We start from the raw sequence: 15,790 nt of genomic DNA, 5'->3' as shown, positions 1-15,790 counted from the left end.
TTATTATTATTATTATTATCATTATCATTATTGATTTCACTATTAATCAATATCAACACAATCACCATCACCACCACCACCACCACTACTGCTACTATAATAACTCTTACTACTACTACTACTACTACTACTGCTACTACTACTACTTACTATTTTTTCTAAGCGTCATGTGTATTGGTAGTTATCACACTATGTAGTAAAGGCATCAATAATAATAATGATAATGATGATGATGATGATGACAACAATAACAATAATAATAATGATAATGATAACAATAATGTTATTATTGTTATTGTTGTTGTTATTATTATCATTATTATTATTATTATTATTATTATTATTATTATTATTATTATTATTATTATCATTATAATTATCATCATCATTATTATTATTGTTATTATAAAATTGAAACAAAAAGAAAGTAATCGCTGCCGGCTAATATCTTGAGCAAAACACAATGTTCCTCCCTATAACGACTATGCGTAGAATAGAATAACACATAAAGTTCTTTTCATGATAATTTTGACTATGACTACCGAAATAAAATCGCTAATTAGCAGAGCGAGGTTTCGATCCTCGGACCTCTGGGTTATGGGCCCAGCACGCTTCCGCTGCGCCACTCTGCTTCGCGGAATCTAAAGAGAACACTGTTGTTTATTTACTTTAGTGTTGTCAACTCGGATGATGTAATCTCATAAAAATCTATTGACCAGATGAAAAATAAAAAGCTCACTAATTTCAAGTATTTTATCTCAACAACACAAAAAAGTACATAGGGCCTATACGGTTTGATTACTCATTTCACTTAAGATGATAATTGCATTAATGGTTAAGTCATACGATAGGCAGGCCTCTACATGAGCAAACCAAAAGAACAGACAGTTAAAATGTCCGGGTCAGTCTTCGATTTTTATTTTTTATTTATTTATTTATTTATTTTTGTTTATGCATCATTTCGTGGAAGCGTGTAACATTGTCTCAGGGTATCGATATTGAATAACGCAAATGAAGAAGAAGAAAAAAAAAAGACGGAACTGGTTGTAAACACAAACAAAACAGGTAATAACTAGCAGAGCGAGGTTTCGATCCTCGGACCTCTGGGTTATGGGCCCAGCACGCTTCCGCTGCGCCACTCTGCTCTACAAGATTCCAAAGTAACTTTTACTGCTATGGCTATAAGTGATTTTTGGATGATGTAATAGATTGCAGGGATTGCACGGTTGCAATTACAATGTCATGGTTGTAGGCACCAGCCTATGAACTTGACCGCAAACAACAGTTCCATGCTGCTTACCCCCTCCCCCCCCCCCCCCCACATGTTATGAGTTTGCTAAAATAACACGCTCGTATGACTTTAGGACTCAAATTACTGGTTCGCATCCAGGAATTATATAACATGTGTGTTTTTGGGGTAATGTTTAAGAAGCATATTATTCCCTTGCTCGCTTTCTTTCGTCCTTTCCTTTTTTTTAAGGAAAACAACGTAACATGTGAAACATTTACCTTCTGAACAAGATAATTTGGGTCAATCAGCTGTATATATATAGGACCTGTTGGGTATGTTCAAGTGAGTTGTGTGAGTGATATATTAATATCGTGGTTACTGTGCATGATCACGTTTCCTCGTTAGGCTCGTTACCTTTCCTGGATTTTGAACAGTAATTTACCTACTGAAGAACAATTTTTTTTAACCTATATATTTGTTTGGGAATAGGAATTGGGACAAGAATGAGGAACAAGGAGGTTATTTCAGTTCTATCACAGTTCATCTATCTTACCTATAATGTTATGTCCGTGTATTTGTGTTTGTTTGTTGTTGTTGTTGTGGGGTTTTTTTGCATGTGGAATAAATAAATCAAATTGAATTGAATTATCAAACTTTTCTTTTCTACATATTTCTTTATTTCTTGTCTCTTACCGTTTGGATGTATTTCATACTTGTTTTTCCTGTCTATAGCAGCAGGGTCATACCGCTAATGTTTTCATTCATAGGTACTATGAATTTTACTTTGATTTTTTCTGAGCTATTCTTAACATTTGGTAAGTGATGGATCAAGAAATTAAATTAATTATAACGTTGTATGATAATGATGATGATAGTGACATGATAATCACAACATGATCAAATCTAGTAATAAAAACGACACTTAGATAATAAAGATGATGATACGGTTTAATAAAAGTAATAATAAAAGCAACAACAATATGGCCTATGATTAATAGGCCCTAATGATAGTGATAATAATGATACAGATAATAATAATGATGACGATATGGAGCCTAAATTTAAATGAAGGGGGAAATTTTCCTCTTAGAAGCCATCATAATTTGAATGTCATTTCCCATCATATGTTAGAGTACACCTTCTTTTTGTCGTTTGCAATACTAGTACTCATTCTGGTATAATTTTCCATACCATCATCACATGATAATCATATAAAATCAACAAATAAACAAAAGTGCATGCTTAGCAGAGCGAGGTTTCGATCCTCGGACCTCTGGGTTATGGGCCCAGCACGCTTCCGCTGCGCCACTCTGCTTCATGAACAGCGAAGTAACTCAAGTGCGATTAATCATTACTTATTTTGGCTGATGCAACACCACGCAGTTTGTGTTCCATATGGTGTCGTGTGCGCATGTGCTACGGGTGTCAGTGGATTTTCTTTTCTTTCTTTTTTTAAAACCCGGTCTCCTTATCAATAAATGGAAAAAGATTTTTCCTGTGCTATTGCATGGAATTTATTTCGTTCATTGATCTCTTCAATTAAAAAGAAAAATAAGACAAAGACTAGACTTGGAATTTGTCAAGACTGACAAATTAGGTGATCCGATTTTTTTTAATCAATGATTCGAGTCCTGATCGCAATAGGCATGACCATATAGGTTTCATCTGTGTTTAGAGACATTGGACGTGTGATATTTGGATTCTCATTTAGAAAAGAGAGTCAGGTCTGCCATCTTTGGTACCAAATTCGGTATACACTATAACGAAGATACAGAATGAAGTATATTTGACCATTGACCCAACTTTGCACAGCCAAGATGGCATCTGAGCAAAAAGTGGTTATTTTGTGAAATGATTCTTGTAACATGACCTTTGCGTGTGCAAAATATGGGAAAGATAGGACATGTATTCACCAAGATACAGGTTAAAACATTTATGACCTTTGACCCTAATTTACATACCCAAGATGGCGTCTGATCAAGTAGTTGTTATTTTATGAAATAATGTACGTGACATAAACTAAACATGTGCCAAATACGGGGATGATAGGGGCTGTTTTTCTTGAGTTATTGCAAAGAAAGTTGCAGAGAGAAAGAAATATCTCAATACATCGAAGATAAGTTTGATGTCAACCAAGTTTTTTGACGTGATCTCGGCATCGTATGAAAAAATGGAGAATCACTGATGATAGCCCAAAGTCTCACCCACAACATATTAAAATCTGGGAGAAATTTACAGAAGAGTAAGTGAGGTAGTGCTCGATAAAGACCGTCATGTCAATTTTCATTTCCAGAAAAATTCCCTCCCATAGAGATAACACGTAAACTGGTTAAATTTGACAAGGTTACATTATATCCATTTTCACGTGGTGAAGACATCATCCGATTAAAACTTTGATTCACAAAACTTAAAGAGTATTACATTGGCTACAACATACTAAAATCTGGAAGAAATTCACCGAAGGGTAATTGAGCTAGTCGTCGATAAAGACAATCATGTCAATTTTCACATCTAGAAAAATTCCCTCCCATAGAGATAACACGTCATAATGAAGACAAAGAAAGAAGTACATATGACCTTTGACCCTACTTTGCACAGACAAGATGGCGTCTGAGCAAAAAGTGGTTATTTTGTGAAATGATTCTTGTAACATGGTCTTTACGTATGCAAAATATGGGAAAGATAAGACATGTATTCACCAAGATACAGGATGAAACATTTTTGACCTTTGACCCTAATTTACATACCCAAGAAGGTGCCCGATCAAGTAGTTGTTATTTTATGAAATAATGTACGTGACATAAACTAAACATGTGCAAAATATTGGGCTGAGAGAGCTTGTTTTTCTTGAGTTATTGCAAAGAAAGTTGCAGAAAGAAAGGAATATGAAAATACATGGAAGATAAGCTTTAATTTCAACCAAGTTTTTGGGCATGATGCCGACTCCGTATGAAAAAACGAAGGGCACACTTACGATAGCCCAAAGTCTCAGCTACAACATACTAAAATATGGGAGAAATTCACCGAAGCATAAGTGAGCTAGTGCTCGATAAAGATAGTCATGTCAGTTTTCATTTCCAGAAAAACTGCACTCCCATAGAGATAACACGTAAACTGGTCAAATTTAACAATGTTACTTTTAATCCCTTTTTACGAGGTGATGCCGTCATCCAATCAAATTGTTGTTATTATATATCTGAAAGACCATTTAATAAGCTACAACATATTGAAATTTGGACGAAAATCAACTAAAGAATAAGTGAGATATGCTTGAATGAACTTGAAATTTGATGACGTCATTTTGAAAATTTACTTTTTTAACTTTATTAAGAAATTTGATATATTTTAATCATTTTTCCAGCATTGTCAACCCATGAAATGACATGTACAACTCATCAGCTTTCAGAATATGTAAAGAAAATGGGGGGTCACCGTCCATCCTGACGAGTAAAATCGGATTTAAAATTGGCAGTTTTTTGGCATTGTTGCACTGTATATCGCCATTGACGCGCGCGCGGAATTTCAACTTTGACGGACCCGTATGACGTCATTTTGAGTGGGATTGACTTGAAACTTGGTAGAAATATTCCTTGACATTTCAGGCATCCGATCTGTGTAAAAAAAGTGGAAATTTCTATTGCATATGAGCTGTACGTGCGTATATGCGCGCGCGCGTACGCGTCCGTCCAATTTTTTCAATTTTACAAAAAATGCTCCAAATGGTCTGAAACGTGTGCAAAAAAAATTTGAGCTCGATTTGAGCATACAAATATTTCAACGCGCGCGTACGCGCACGTTTTAAGAGAAAATATGAATTTTGATTATATGAGTAGAATGCGCTTGACTTGAACTATATGTGACGTAAATTTCATTGAAAAATTCCATTCCATTAATGAGATAGGAGTGAGAATGTGTTTTCATATAATGACGTCATAGTGACGTCACGATCGACCAATCACAATGATACATTAGATTTGTCGTCTTTGGGACATGATACATATATGGTATGAGTTTGAAGTTGATACTCTGAGTACTTTTTGAGTACGTAGATACACAACTTTTGTCCAGAAATAAAGAAAGAAGAAGAAGAAGAAGAAGAAGAAGAACAAAGAATCCGTACAGATACAGAAGGTGATCCGAGAGGATACTCGGATCACCTAAAAAGAACACATTAAGACAGTCAGGATTCGGTGCAGCAGACTCAACCGAATTTCCCTCCGATACTATCCGATAACTCCAATATCGATACAAAGTTTGCATATCTTCGTCGCTAGATGGCGGCATACTGCGTAACACATCGGAAGATCAGTGGTGAGGAGCTAGAGGTCGGAGTCTCAGCCATTTATGCTTGTCTCAAAATGAGACACACATAAAATTACAGACAGAAAAATACAACGCATTTCGCGTGTGGAGTTCAAGTATATCAGTTCGATTGATTTCAATCCTGTAGTTTCCAAAGGAGGGAAGTTTCGGCCCTCAAAGGTGACAGAGACAACAAGATACTATGAGCAATGTACAGCCACTTTTACAGTCTATTCATTAATAGTTCGAGGAGACAGACTATTCAAAGTGACAGGGAGGTGCGTTTCTGGGCCCACGTCCCAGTGATTCAAGGATCTTCTCTGCTACCCGCTCGTTGTCTGTGGGTTTGTTTGCTTTTTATTCACGTTACTTTTGGTATTCTTTAATTAAACAATTGTAATTTCATCATTATAATTCTTTATTAAAAAGTAAAACAGTGTCTCAAGACGAATAATTTCCCCACGCCACGCATGCATAGTCATGTCCTCTTAACGATTTCTTTCGGAAATGATAATAATGATAATGATGATGATGATGATGATGATGATGCTTATTATTATTATTATTATCAGTATTATTATTATCATTATTATTAGAATAGTAGTAGTAGCAGTAGTAGTAGTAGTAGCAGTAGTAGTAGTAGTAGTAGTATAGTAGTAGTAGGCCTAGTAATAGTATAAGTAGTATCATTATTACAACAACATGCAATATACAAACAATAATATTGCACAAACAAATCGAATGAACAATCTAGGCCTACCTACTAAAGCTGTTTTGTTATCTACATTTACCAATTTCTATACATTGTTAGAATTTGCATTTTGATTATGCGTCGTGATACCCTCCAACACTCTCGTTGTCATGAGTAACCTTGTGCAGGAAGTGAGCGTAGATTTTGAATGACACCTTCAAAGTTGGGACTGTAATTCATGCATTGTGACAATTTGCAGGAATATTGCATTATTCGAATCATCATTGCCTCAATAAATATACAACTAACCAAATCATTTCTATGTCAAGCAGAGTGGCGCAGCGGAAGCGTGCTGGGCCCATAACCCAGAGGTCCGAGGATCGAAACCTCGCTCTGCTAAACACACGTTTTATTCATGTTTTTCATCTGTTTCATTTATTTCTTTTTTTCGTTTGAATCATTCAACATCGGTACCTTGAGGCAAATGTTACTCACTTACAAGAAATGAAAACAAACAAACAATAAAAAATACAAACAATCAAAATGAACCAATTCGAGACCAGCCAGATAATTTATCTGTTTGTTTGCTGAGTCCCGCCTATCATATTGATTTCCATTGGCACAATCATGCTCAGTGAAAGGTGTAATCAAATCGTATCTGTGTGGTGGAGACGACTCATAAGAGACAGTGTTTATTTTACATCTGGTCTGTATAGATTTCATGGAATTGCATCATTCGAGCTGACAAATAAGTTAACATTGTTGCCTTTTGATTTCGTGAAGCAGAGTGGCGCAGCGGAAGCGTGCTGGGCCCATAACCCAGAGGTCCGAGGATCGAAACCTCGCTCTGCTAATTAGCTATTTTGCTGTTATTTCAAACATCTCTGTCTTCTTTTTTTCCCCTACTGTTAGAGACGACAGCTATTCATTAATTATCAATTAATTATGATGCAAGGAAACAGCAAATTGATTGTTACCCTAAAAAGTATCTCATAAATTTTTCCTGCTTATGTCGTGTTTTCGATTTAAAGGTGCTGTTTACCTTTGAGAACAGTGATTTTAAAAATGTTCAAGATATGACATTTAATGCATATACGTAGGTCTGTTGTATCACAAAACATCCTATCATATAAGATTTTCGCGATAAAGCCTAAAATATAAGGAGATATCTGTATTTTTCTCAATAGACCGTAACTGTACACGGTTTAGTTTGGAAGCATTTTTATGATAACTATTGTTCTTATTTTGTATATTTAACAATACTTAACATCGATTTTACCGATTCAAATTTTTACAATAATTGTTTCCATCCCTCACTCACATTTTAGAACTATTTTAAAGCACTGATGCTGGGTTTTCTTTCATCTACAAATGGTAAATTATGCCTTCACATTAACACTATGAAAACCTATACGCCATATCTTCAAAAGGATGATCTCTTCGAGAAGGAAATGTAAGCATTCATGTAATTTGATGTTTGTTTGGATTGCGATGCTGAAATGAAGATAAGTGTGACTATAATGTTCTTTATCGCTTTGATGATCAACATATATGCAGCTATGTAAAAACTATCACTGATGGAAATTATCACCGGTTTCGCTGTTGAAAATGATACATTTTGCCATATCAAAATAATATTATGTTCCGAGGGGAGAAAGCTACGGTAGTCGGTAGCCGACAGTATTTTCACTGCTGAAAGAAATCGGGATTTGTCATCATGTTTACTGAAATAATGACTTGCTAAATATTATTATATCTTAAATCAGATGACGCTCACTCTGTTACGTACGTTCAATTCTATGCCGCTAGTTTTAGTTTTTCGTTATTTTTGCGTTTCTACGATGTTCCGAGGGGAGAAAGCTACGGTAGTCTGAAGCATGCTCATGGCAAGCTTGTGGGAGTAAATTTTGAACGAGAACTGAGGCTATCTATTAAGCTGTATGTGAGGATGATAATACTTTGCATCATCCAATTTGTTACCACACCGTACTGAACCTAAAGGAAATGTAGCCTTTTGATACCACCAAGCAGAGTGGCGCAGCGGAAGCGTGCTGGGCCCATAACCCAGAGGTCCGACGATCGAAACCTCGCTCTGCTATCAAATGCTTTTGCTTTCGTTTATTTTACTCCTCTTCTTTTTTTTTTCACTGTTTCTTTCTTTGTATCCATTATCTTATATTCTGTTCAGATTCAGGTTTAAGTGATGACATATTTGACAAACAGTTAAACCAGAGTACGGGGTTTCTTCATTTCTGTTATTTTTGTGTTTTGTTGTTGTTGCTGCTGTTGATTGGCGTGACGGCGTGTATGTCTTCTCTGTTGGTCATATTTTCCTGGTACACACGGTCAAATGCATAGTGTCTGTACCATAATATTGCTATGTTACAATACACTTTATTTGCATCCTAACAAGTATTGTTGATAGTATGCTTGTATTATCAGCATCATACATGACCAAAGTACAATGGTACATACAGATGCATTTAAGATAAATACATCTCATTGGTATATTGATGTTGATTAATTCTTTTCAGTGTTCCATGTCCTACAAGCTCAGCTTATAATGTGGAACACCCTTTTTCATTGTTCTGATTACTTCTCTTTTGTTACCATGCAAAGGTGTACATTGTACCCTTTTGTTGTTGTTATAATACCATTCGTGCAAATAAAATTATTTTATATTGTGTTCAATGAACTGTCCTTCCTAGCTGGATGAAAGTCAAATTGACACACGGTACCACTTTGTATCATATATTTTATTTCTATTGGATATAAATAAACGATTGAATTAAATTGAATTGAATCCATGTCCTATCGAAATACCAAAACTCGAACCCCTGCTAGATCCAGGCCATAATTTCCTCATGAAAAAAACTCTCACCACACATAATATTCATTTAACTTTTTTATATTGCAGGACCACGTCAACTATATCACAAAGAAATGATTATGGTTCTGCCCAACAGCATGTTTCTGTATATAGTTCTGTCCTTTTAATATTATATTACCCCCTTCCACCCGGTGACACGCCAGTCGGCATTTGCTCCTTATAGACAAGTGCTCCGCATTTATTTTCTCCAAGGACTTAGGGTTATAAATTATAGGGTTTGGGTTGTGATAGGATTTTAGGTTTAGTTTGATTTGAGGATTAGGATTAGGGTTAGGGTTAGGATTAGGGGTAGGGTTATGCTTTTGGGAAGAATTTTTGATTGGCTTATCGCGCAGATATTTCATGGGAGCAATTTTTGCAGGAGCAAAATGTCATGGAACCCCCCCCCCCCCCCCAAAAAAAAAAAAAAAGAATACACGAAACAAATGATTGTAAGTTAATCAAATGAGCATACGGAGATAACCTTTTACGATCAGGTAGATTCAACTCTTAACAAAACAAAACACCGCAGAGACCCACAAAGCGCATGCGCATAAAACTTACTGTATTTCAATCTTGTGAGTTTCCTGTGTTTCATGATGATGATGATGATTATTATTATTATTATAATCAGTATTATAGGTTTTCCCATCCATTTTCGCACTTTTATCATTCAATTTCAAAGATTTGTTATTCAATTTCGTCCCGAGAAGCAGGTGGAACGCAAATCCTAACTTCAATTTCGTCAATTGTCATTGTAATTCGTTTTTCGTCAAACATTTTCGAAGACATAGCATTCAGAATCGTCAATTGTCATTCAAATTCGTCCCTCCCGCTGACGGATCGCAGAATGTGAAGATCAAATTCGTCTTTGTTCACACAATTTCATGAATTTTTCATTCAAATTAGTCCGATCTTGTCGATTCTTTATTTTGATGGTGAACTAACTTTAAGCCGACATATTTTTACTTTCTCTCGTAAACTGTATCGTTACACATTATTCCCTAACCATTTGCTTTAACAATACACACGAAAATGATTGAAGGATAAACGACAGTCAAAAGTCATAGCCCAGGACAGTATGTCAGTGTCACATTTTGAACTTTAACTCTTAATGTTCAGGTTTTCGCATCATAATGCATGAAGCAAAGTTTAAATTTTGTACCCTGGAAAGCAGCAAACATAATTATGTTATCCATTCATTGACATTAAACAGGCGACAATTCTACACTTAAATTTTGTCTTTAATCATGTTTGCCTAGAAATCATTTGTCAGTGTTTTCGTTTGCGAGACGGTATACGTCTGTTTGTATTAGTGTGTACTCGGATTGCTTGTGTGTGTGTCTGTATCTGTGGTTCTGTGTGTGTGGGGGGGGGGGGGGCACTTGTGTGTATGTTAACTCCTGAATGTAAAATGTGAACGGTTACAGAATTAAAAAAACCCAATACATGAATGACTGGAAAATCACACCGGGTAGAGATATGAGACGAATATGAATGAAAATTTAACGAAAATGATTGACAAAAGACGAAATCGATCCTGCTGTTTTGAGTGCTGCGAGTGAGACTGACGAATTTGAACTGTAAATGACGACAATGTCTGCCAAATGACTAAATTGAATGGATTTTATTTGAAAATGAACGACGAAAGACGACTTTGAAAGTAAGATTGGCCTACTCCCGACATTCCGCGACGAAATTAAAGTAAAAATTTGTGAAATTGAATGAAAAAAGTTTGAAAATGAATGGGAAAACCTATATTATTATCATTATTATTATTTTCATTATTATAATTAGTAGTAGTAGTAGTAGTACTAGAAGTAGTAGTAGTAGTAGTAGTAGTAGTAGTAGTATAGTAGTAGTAGGCCTAGATAGTATTAGTAGTATCATTATTACAACAACATGCAATATTCAAACAATAATATTGCACAAACAAATCGAATGAACAATCTAGGCCTACCTACTAAAGCTGTTTTCTTATCTATATTTACCAATTTCTATACATTGTTAGAATTTGCATTTTGATTATGCGTCGTGATACCCCCCAACATGAGCTCTCTCGTTGTCAAGGGTAACCTTGTGCAGGAAGTGAGCGTAGATTTTGAATGACACCTTCAAAGTTGGGACTGTAATTCATGCATTGTGACAATTTGCAGGAATATTGCATCATTCGAATCATCATTACCTCAATACATATACAACTAACCAACTAATATTTATGTCAAGCAGAGTGGCGCAGCGGAAGCGTGCTGGGCCCATAACCCAGAGGTCCGAGGATCGAAACCTCGCTCTGCTAAACCCACGTTTTGTTTTTATTTATTTATTTATTCTGTCTTCTTTATACAGGGTAGTCTCTTCAGTACATAAAACTGCTTTACAAGAGAGCCCTGTATTACATAAAAACATTGAAATACAATTTACAATTCGAAACAAATTTGATACAGTATAATGTTACAATCTATAACAATATATTACATAAAGTACAATACAAAATACGACAAGTTAAAACGGCAATCAAAGTATAAAACTGAGTATGATATAAGTTGAATAAAATGTATAACAATGTAAGATTAAAATACGTCTTACATCTTACATTCAGGATAACAATATACATTTATTATAACCAGTAAAACATCACCCATGATTTAAAAAACAAACAAACAAATACAATCTATCCATTATCCCCTATCCCCTATCCCCACCCCGCACCCCACCCCCCTTTCCGGATAATACAGTGTAGTAGCTGCGGCAAGATGTTTTTGGGGAGAAAAAAAAAAGAAAAAAAGGTGAATACGGTCGGCAAGAATTTGTTCAGCTAAAATGAAAACAAAAATCAAACTCATATTTACATAATTTCTTTAGATATGAAAACTACACATAGATTCGTACATAAATAAATAATCACTGTTTGGTTTGGGTAAAACCTCAGATGGGTAAAATATATAGAAATTAAAAATCAAAAATCAAAACTTAAACGTTTCACTGTTTCTTAAAATTTTCAAACGACACAGATGTTTGGACTTGAATAGGTAACATATTAAAATACAATGTGCCTTGATACGAAAATGTTGACCTCATATATTCTGTACGTGGTTTCGGAACAAAAAGAGGATTGTTTGCAGCATATCTTGTATAATAATATATCGGTCTGTTGGAAATCAGTTTCTTTAAATACACGGGTGTACGATTATTGATAATTTTAAACATCATTATACAATGATTGAATTTAATCCGTTGTTGCACTGATTGCCAATTAAGCAACCTTAATAAATTATCAGTTGATGTATATCTATCAGCATTTAATATCATTCTAGCATATCTGTTTTGAGCGCGTTGTAATCTTATTATATTATATTTTGTCGTATTCCCCCAGATAATGCTACAGTAATCCAAATGAGGGACAAACATAGTATGATATAAATCAATCAAATTCTTCTGATTCAAATATGTTTTAATTCTACGTACATTTACTGTTACCCATGAAAGTTTACTCACAAGGTTATCAACATGTTTTGTCCATTTCATATGAGAATCAAAAATAACCCCGAGGTATTTCATTTTATTTACAACTTCCAGTCTGAAATTATTACATATGATATCAATGTTACAATTTCTTACTTTTTTAATAGAACCAAATATCATAACCTTTGTTTTGTCAACATTAATATACAGTTCATTCATGTAGCAAACATTACATATCCAGTCTTCGGATGAATAAAATGTATCGTCTGTGACATTTCCGCATTTAACGTGTGACCATTTCGAACATTGTGTACAAAGAATTGATTTTTGATTTTTTCTTACAGATTTGTGGCAGTAAATGCATGGGTAAACAACATTCATAGGTGTAAAGGAAGCACTAGACATTGGAAATCCATATTTTTATGAGTCAAGTTCCTCGATTTGCTTCGTCGATGTGATAGTTACCCACCTATCTGTAGACTTCTTCAGCACTTTGACCCGACCGTCAGTTGTGTAGACCTTTGATACATTTGGAGACTTGTTGGCTAGATTCACGAGGGTTTGTCTGTGGCTTGTGAGATCTTCATGGATGTAGATCCGAGTCCCTTTCAATTTAGCTCTGTTGCTGTATATCAGCTGTCGAACACTGTAGCGAGCAAATTTCATGATGATGGCTCGTGGCTTTCCATCTGCTCTCGATCCTGATCTTGCGGTAACTCGATGACTGCGATCGATGTCGGTCTCCGCAAGGTTGATGTCAAGCTTCTCCTGGACGACCTTTCGAACGACGTCATCTGTGTTTTCATTCGCCTTCTCTGGGATTCCATGGAATCGGAGACAATTTCTCCGGCTGTATTGTTCCTGCGTTTCACATGTACTCTTCATCCTCTCGATTTCTTTGTTGAGATCGTTTACCTTCTTTGTGAGTGACGTAATTTCATCCTTTTGTTGGTCAAGATCAAGCCGTACTGCTTCGTACACCGATTGCGTAACACTTTCCACGATGACTTCAACAATAGCGTCAACCAGCCTTTTTTGTGTGGCTTCAGCGCAGAGAGCTTCTACAATAGACTTTTGAAGCAGATCTGGGGACATTGAACCTCCTTTGCCTGGGACTGATGATTCACTCGGGTGACCAGCACTTACTTCTGACGGTACATCAGAGTCGATGGTCCCCTGCTCCGTCCCATGAAGAGTTTGGGTTTCTTCCGATGTACCTGGTTTGTTCCTGGTGCGTACCATCCTTGCTCAAATATCTGCTGAAATACTTGCCAGTTCTGATGAAAATATGAGTCTGATGTCAGTCAAGTGGTAGTAGAAGTGCTCTTTCTATATGTTGGTGCAACTCAGAGTTCACTTTGACAATTCAATTCCGCAAATTTCAGAGAATTTGGAGGTGAATTTAGGCAGTGCGTATTCGCACACCTCTGTACACATAGTGAATTTGTTCGTGTTTTTCATCTGTTTCATTTATTTTTTTTTTTTTCGGTTGATCATTCAACATCGGTACCTTGAGGCAAATGTTACTCACTTACAAGAAATGAAAACAAACAAACAGAATAAAAAATACAAACAATCAAAATAAATCAATAGGAGACCAGCAAGATAATTTATCTGTTCCGTTCTTTTGTTTGCTGAGTCCCGCCTATCATATTGATTTCCATTGACACAATTATCATGCTAAGTGAAAGGTGTAATCAAATCGTATCTGTGTGGTGGAGACGACTCATAAGAGACAGTGTTTATTTTACATTTGGTCTGTATAGATTTCATGGAATTGCATCATTCCAGCTGACAAATAATTTAACAATGTCACCATTTGATTTCGTGAAGCAGAGTGGCGCAGCGGAAGCGTGCTGGGCCCATAACCCAGAGGTCCGAGGATCGAAACCTCGCTCTGCTATCAAATGCTTTTGCTTTCATTTATTTTACTGCTCTTCATTTTTTTAACTGTTTTTTTTTCTTTGTATCCATTATCTATTCTGTTCAGATTCAGTTTTAAGTGATGACATATTTGACAAACAGTTAAACCAGAGTACATGGGTTTCTTCATTTCTGTTATTTTTGTGTTTTGTTGTTGTTGTTGCTGTTGTTTGGCGTGACCGCGTGTATGTCTCCTCTTTTGGTCACATTTTCCTGGTACACACGGCCAAATGCATAGTGTCTGTGCCATAATATTGCTATGTTACAATACACTTTATTTGCATCCTAAAACAAGTATTGTTGATAGTATGCTTGTATTATCAGCATCATACATGACCAAAGTACAATGGAAAGATACATAAGATGCATTTAAGATAAATACATCTTATTGGTATATTGATGTTGATTTCTTTTCAGTGTTCCACGTCCTACAAGCTTAGCTTATAATGTGGAACACCCTTTTTCATCGTTCTGATTACTTCTCTTTTGTTACCATGAAAAGGTGTGCATTGTACCTTTTTGTTGTTGTTATAATACCATTCGTGCAAATAAAATTGTTTTGTATTAGGTTCAATGAATTGTCCTTCCCAGCTGGATGAAAGTCAAATTGACACACGGTACCGCTTAGTATCATATATTATTTATTTCTATTGGAAATAAATAAACGACTGAATTAAATTGAGTTGAATCCATGTCCTATCGAAATACCAAAACTCGAACCCCTGCTAGATCCAGGCCATAATTTCCTCATGAAAAAAAAAAAAAAACTCTCACCACATATAATATTCATTTAACTTTTTATATTGCAGGACCACGTCATCCATATTACAAAGAAATGATTATGGTTCTGCCCAACAGCATGTTTCTGTATAGTTCTGTCCTTTTAATATTACCCCCTCCACCCGGTGACACGCCAGTCGGCATTTGGTCATCAGACAAGTGCTCCGCTTTTATTTTCTCCAAGGACTTAGGGTTATATAGTTTTTGGATTGTGATAGGGTTTTAAGTTTAGTTTGATTTGAGGATTAGGATAAGGGTTAGGGTTAGGATTAGGGGTAGGGTTATGCTTTTGGGAAGAATTTTTGATTGGCTTATCGCGCAGATATTTCATGGGAGCAACTTTTGCAGGAGCAAAATGTCATGGAGGCCCCCCCCCCAAAAAAAAAAAAAAAAAAAAAAGAATACACGAAACAAATGATTGTAAGTTAAACAAATGATTGTAAGTTAATCAAATGAACATACGGACATGACCTTTTACGATTAGGTAGATTAAACTCTTAACAAAACAAAACACCGCAGAGACCCACAAAGC

At 35.7% G+C, this 15,790-nt stretch overlaps 7 non-coding genes across 7 annotated transcripts; 4 read left to right on the top strand and 3 right to left on the bottom strand.

Moving 5' to 3' along the window:
• Positions 1-560: 560 nt before the first annotated feature.
• Trnam-cau (transfer RNA methionine (anticodon CAU)) lies at positions 561-632 on the bottom strand. Its single transcript has one exon. It is a non-coding gene; the product is annotated as a tRNA-Met (tRNA).
• A 441-nt stretch (positions 633-1,073) lies between these two features.
• On the bottom strand, positions 1,074-1,145 carry Trnam-cau (transfer RNA methionine (anticodon CAU)). The gene has a single exon. It is a non-coding gene; the product is annotated as a tRNA-Met (tRNA).
• A 1,329-nt stretch (positions 1,146-2,474) lies between these two features.
• Positions 2,475-2,546, bottom strand: Trnam-cau (transfer RNA methionine (anticodon CAU)). The gene has a single exon. It is a non-coding gene; the product is annotated as a tRNA-Met (tRNA).
• Positions 2,547-6,551: 4,005 nt separating this feature from the next.
• Trnam-cau (transfer RNA methionine (anticodon CAU)) lies at positions 6,552-6,623 on the top strand. Its single transcript has one exon. It is a non-coding gene; the product is annotated as a tRNA-Met (tRNA).
• Positions 6,624-7,005: 382 nt separating this feature from the next.
• On the top strand, positions 7,006-7,077 carry Trnam-cau (transfer RNA methionine (anticodon CAU)). Its single transcript has one exon. It is a non-coding gene; the product is annotated as a tRNA-Met (tRNA).
• A 4,240-nt stretch (positions 7,078-11,317) lies between these two features.
• Positions 11,318-11,389, top strand: Trnam-cau (transfer RNA methionine (anticodon CAU)). The gene has a single exon. It is a non-coding gene; the product is annotated as a tRNA-Met (tRNA).
• A 2,997-nt stretch (positions 11,390-14,386) lies between these two features.
• On the top strand, positions 14,387-14,458 carry Trnam-cau (transfer RNA methionine (anticodon CAU)). Its single transcript has one exon. It is a non-coding gene; the product is annotated as a tRNA-Met (tRNA).
• Positions 14,459-15,790: the final 1,332 nt, after the last annotated feature.

The sequence above is a fragment of the Diadema antillarum genome, unplaced genomic scaffold (genome assembly GCF_040938485.1).
Source record: "Diadema antillarum isolate AM-2024a unplaced genomic scaffold, OU_Dant_1.0 scf00000100, whole genome shotgun sequence".
NCBI lineage: Eukaryota > Metazoa > Echinodermata > Echinoidea > Diadematoida > Diadematidae > Diadema > Diadema antillarum.
The sequence above is the reverse complement of the archived record's forward strand: the minus strand, read 5'-3'. Positions and strand labels throughout refer to the sequence as shown.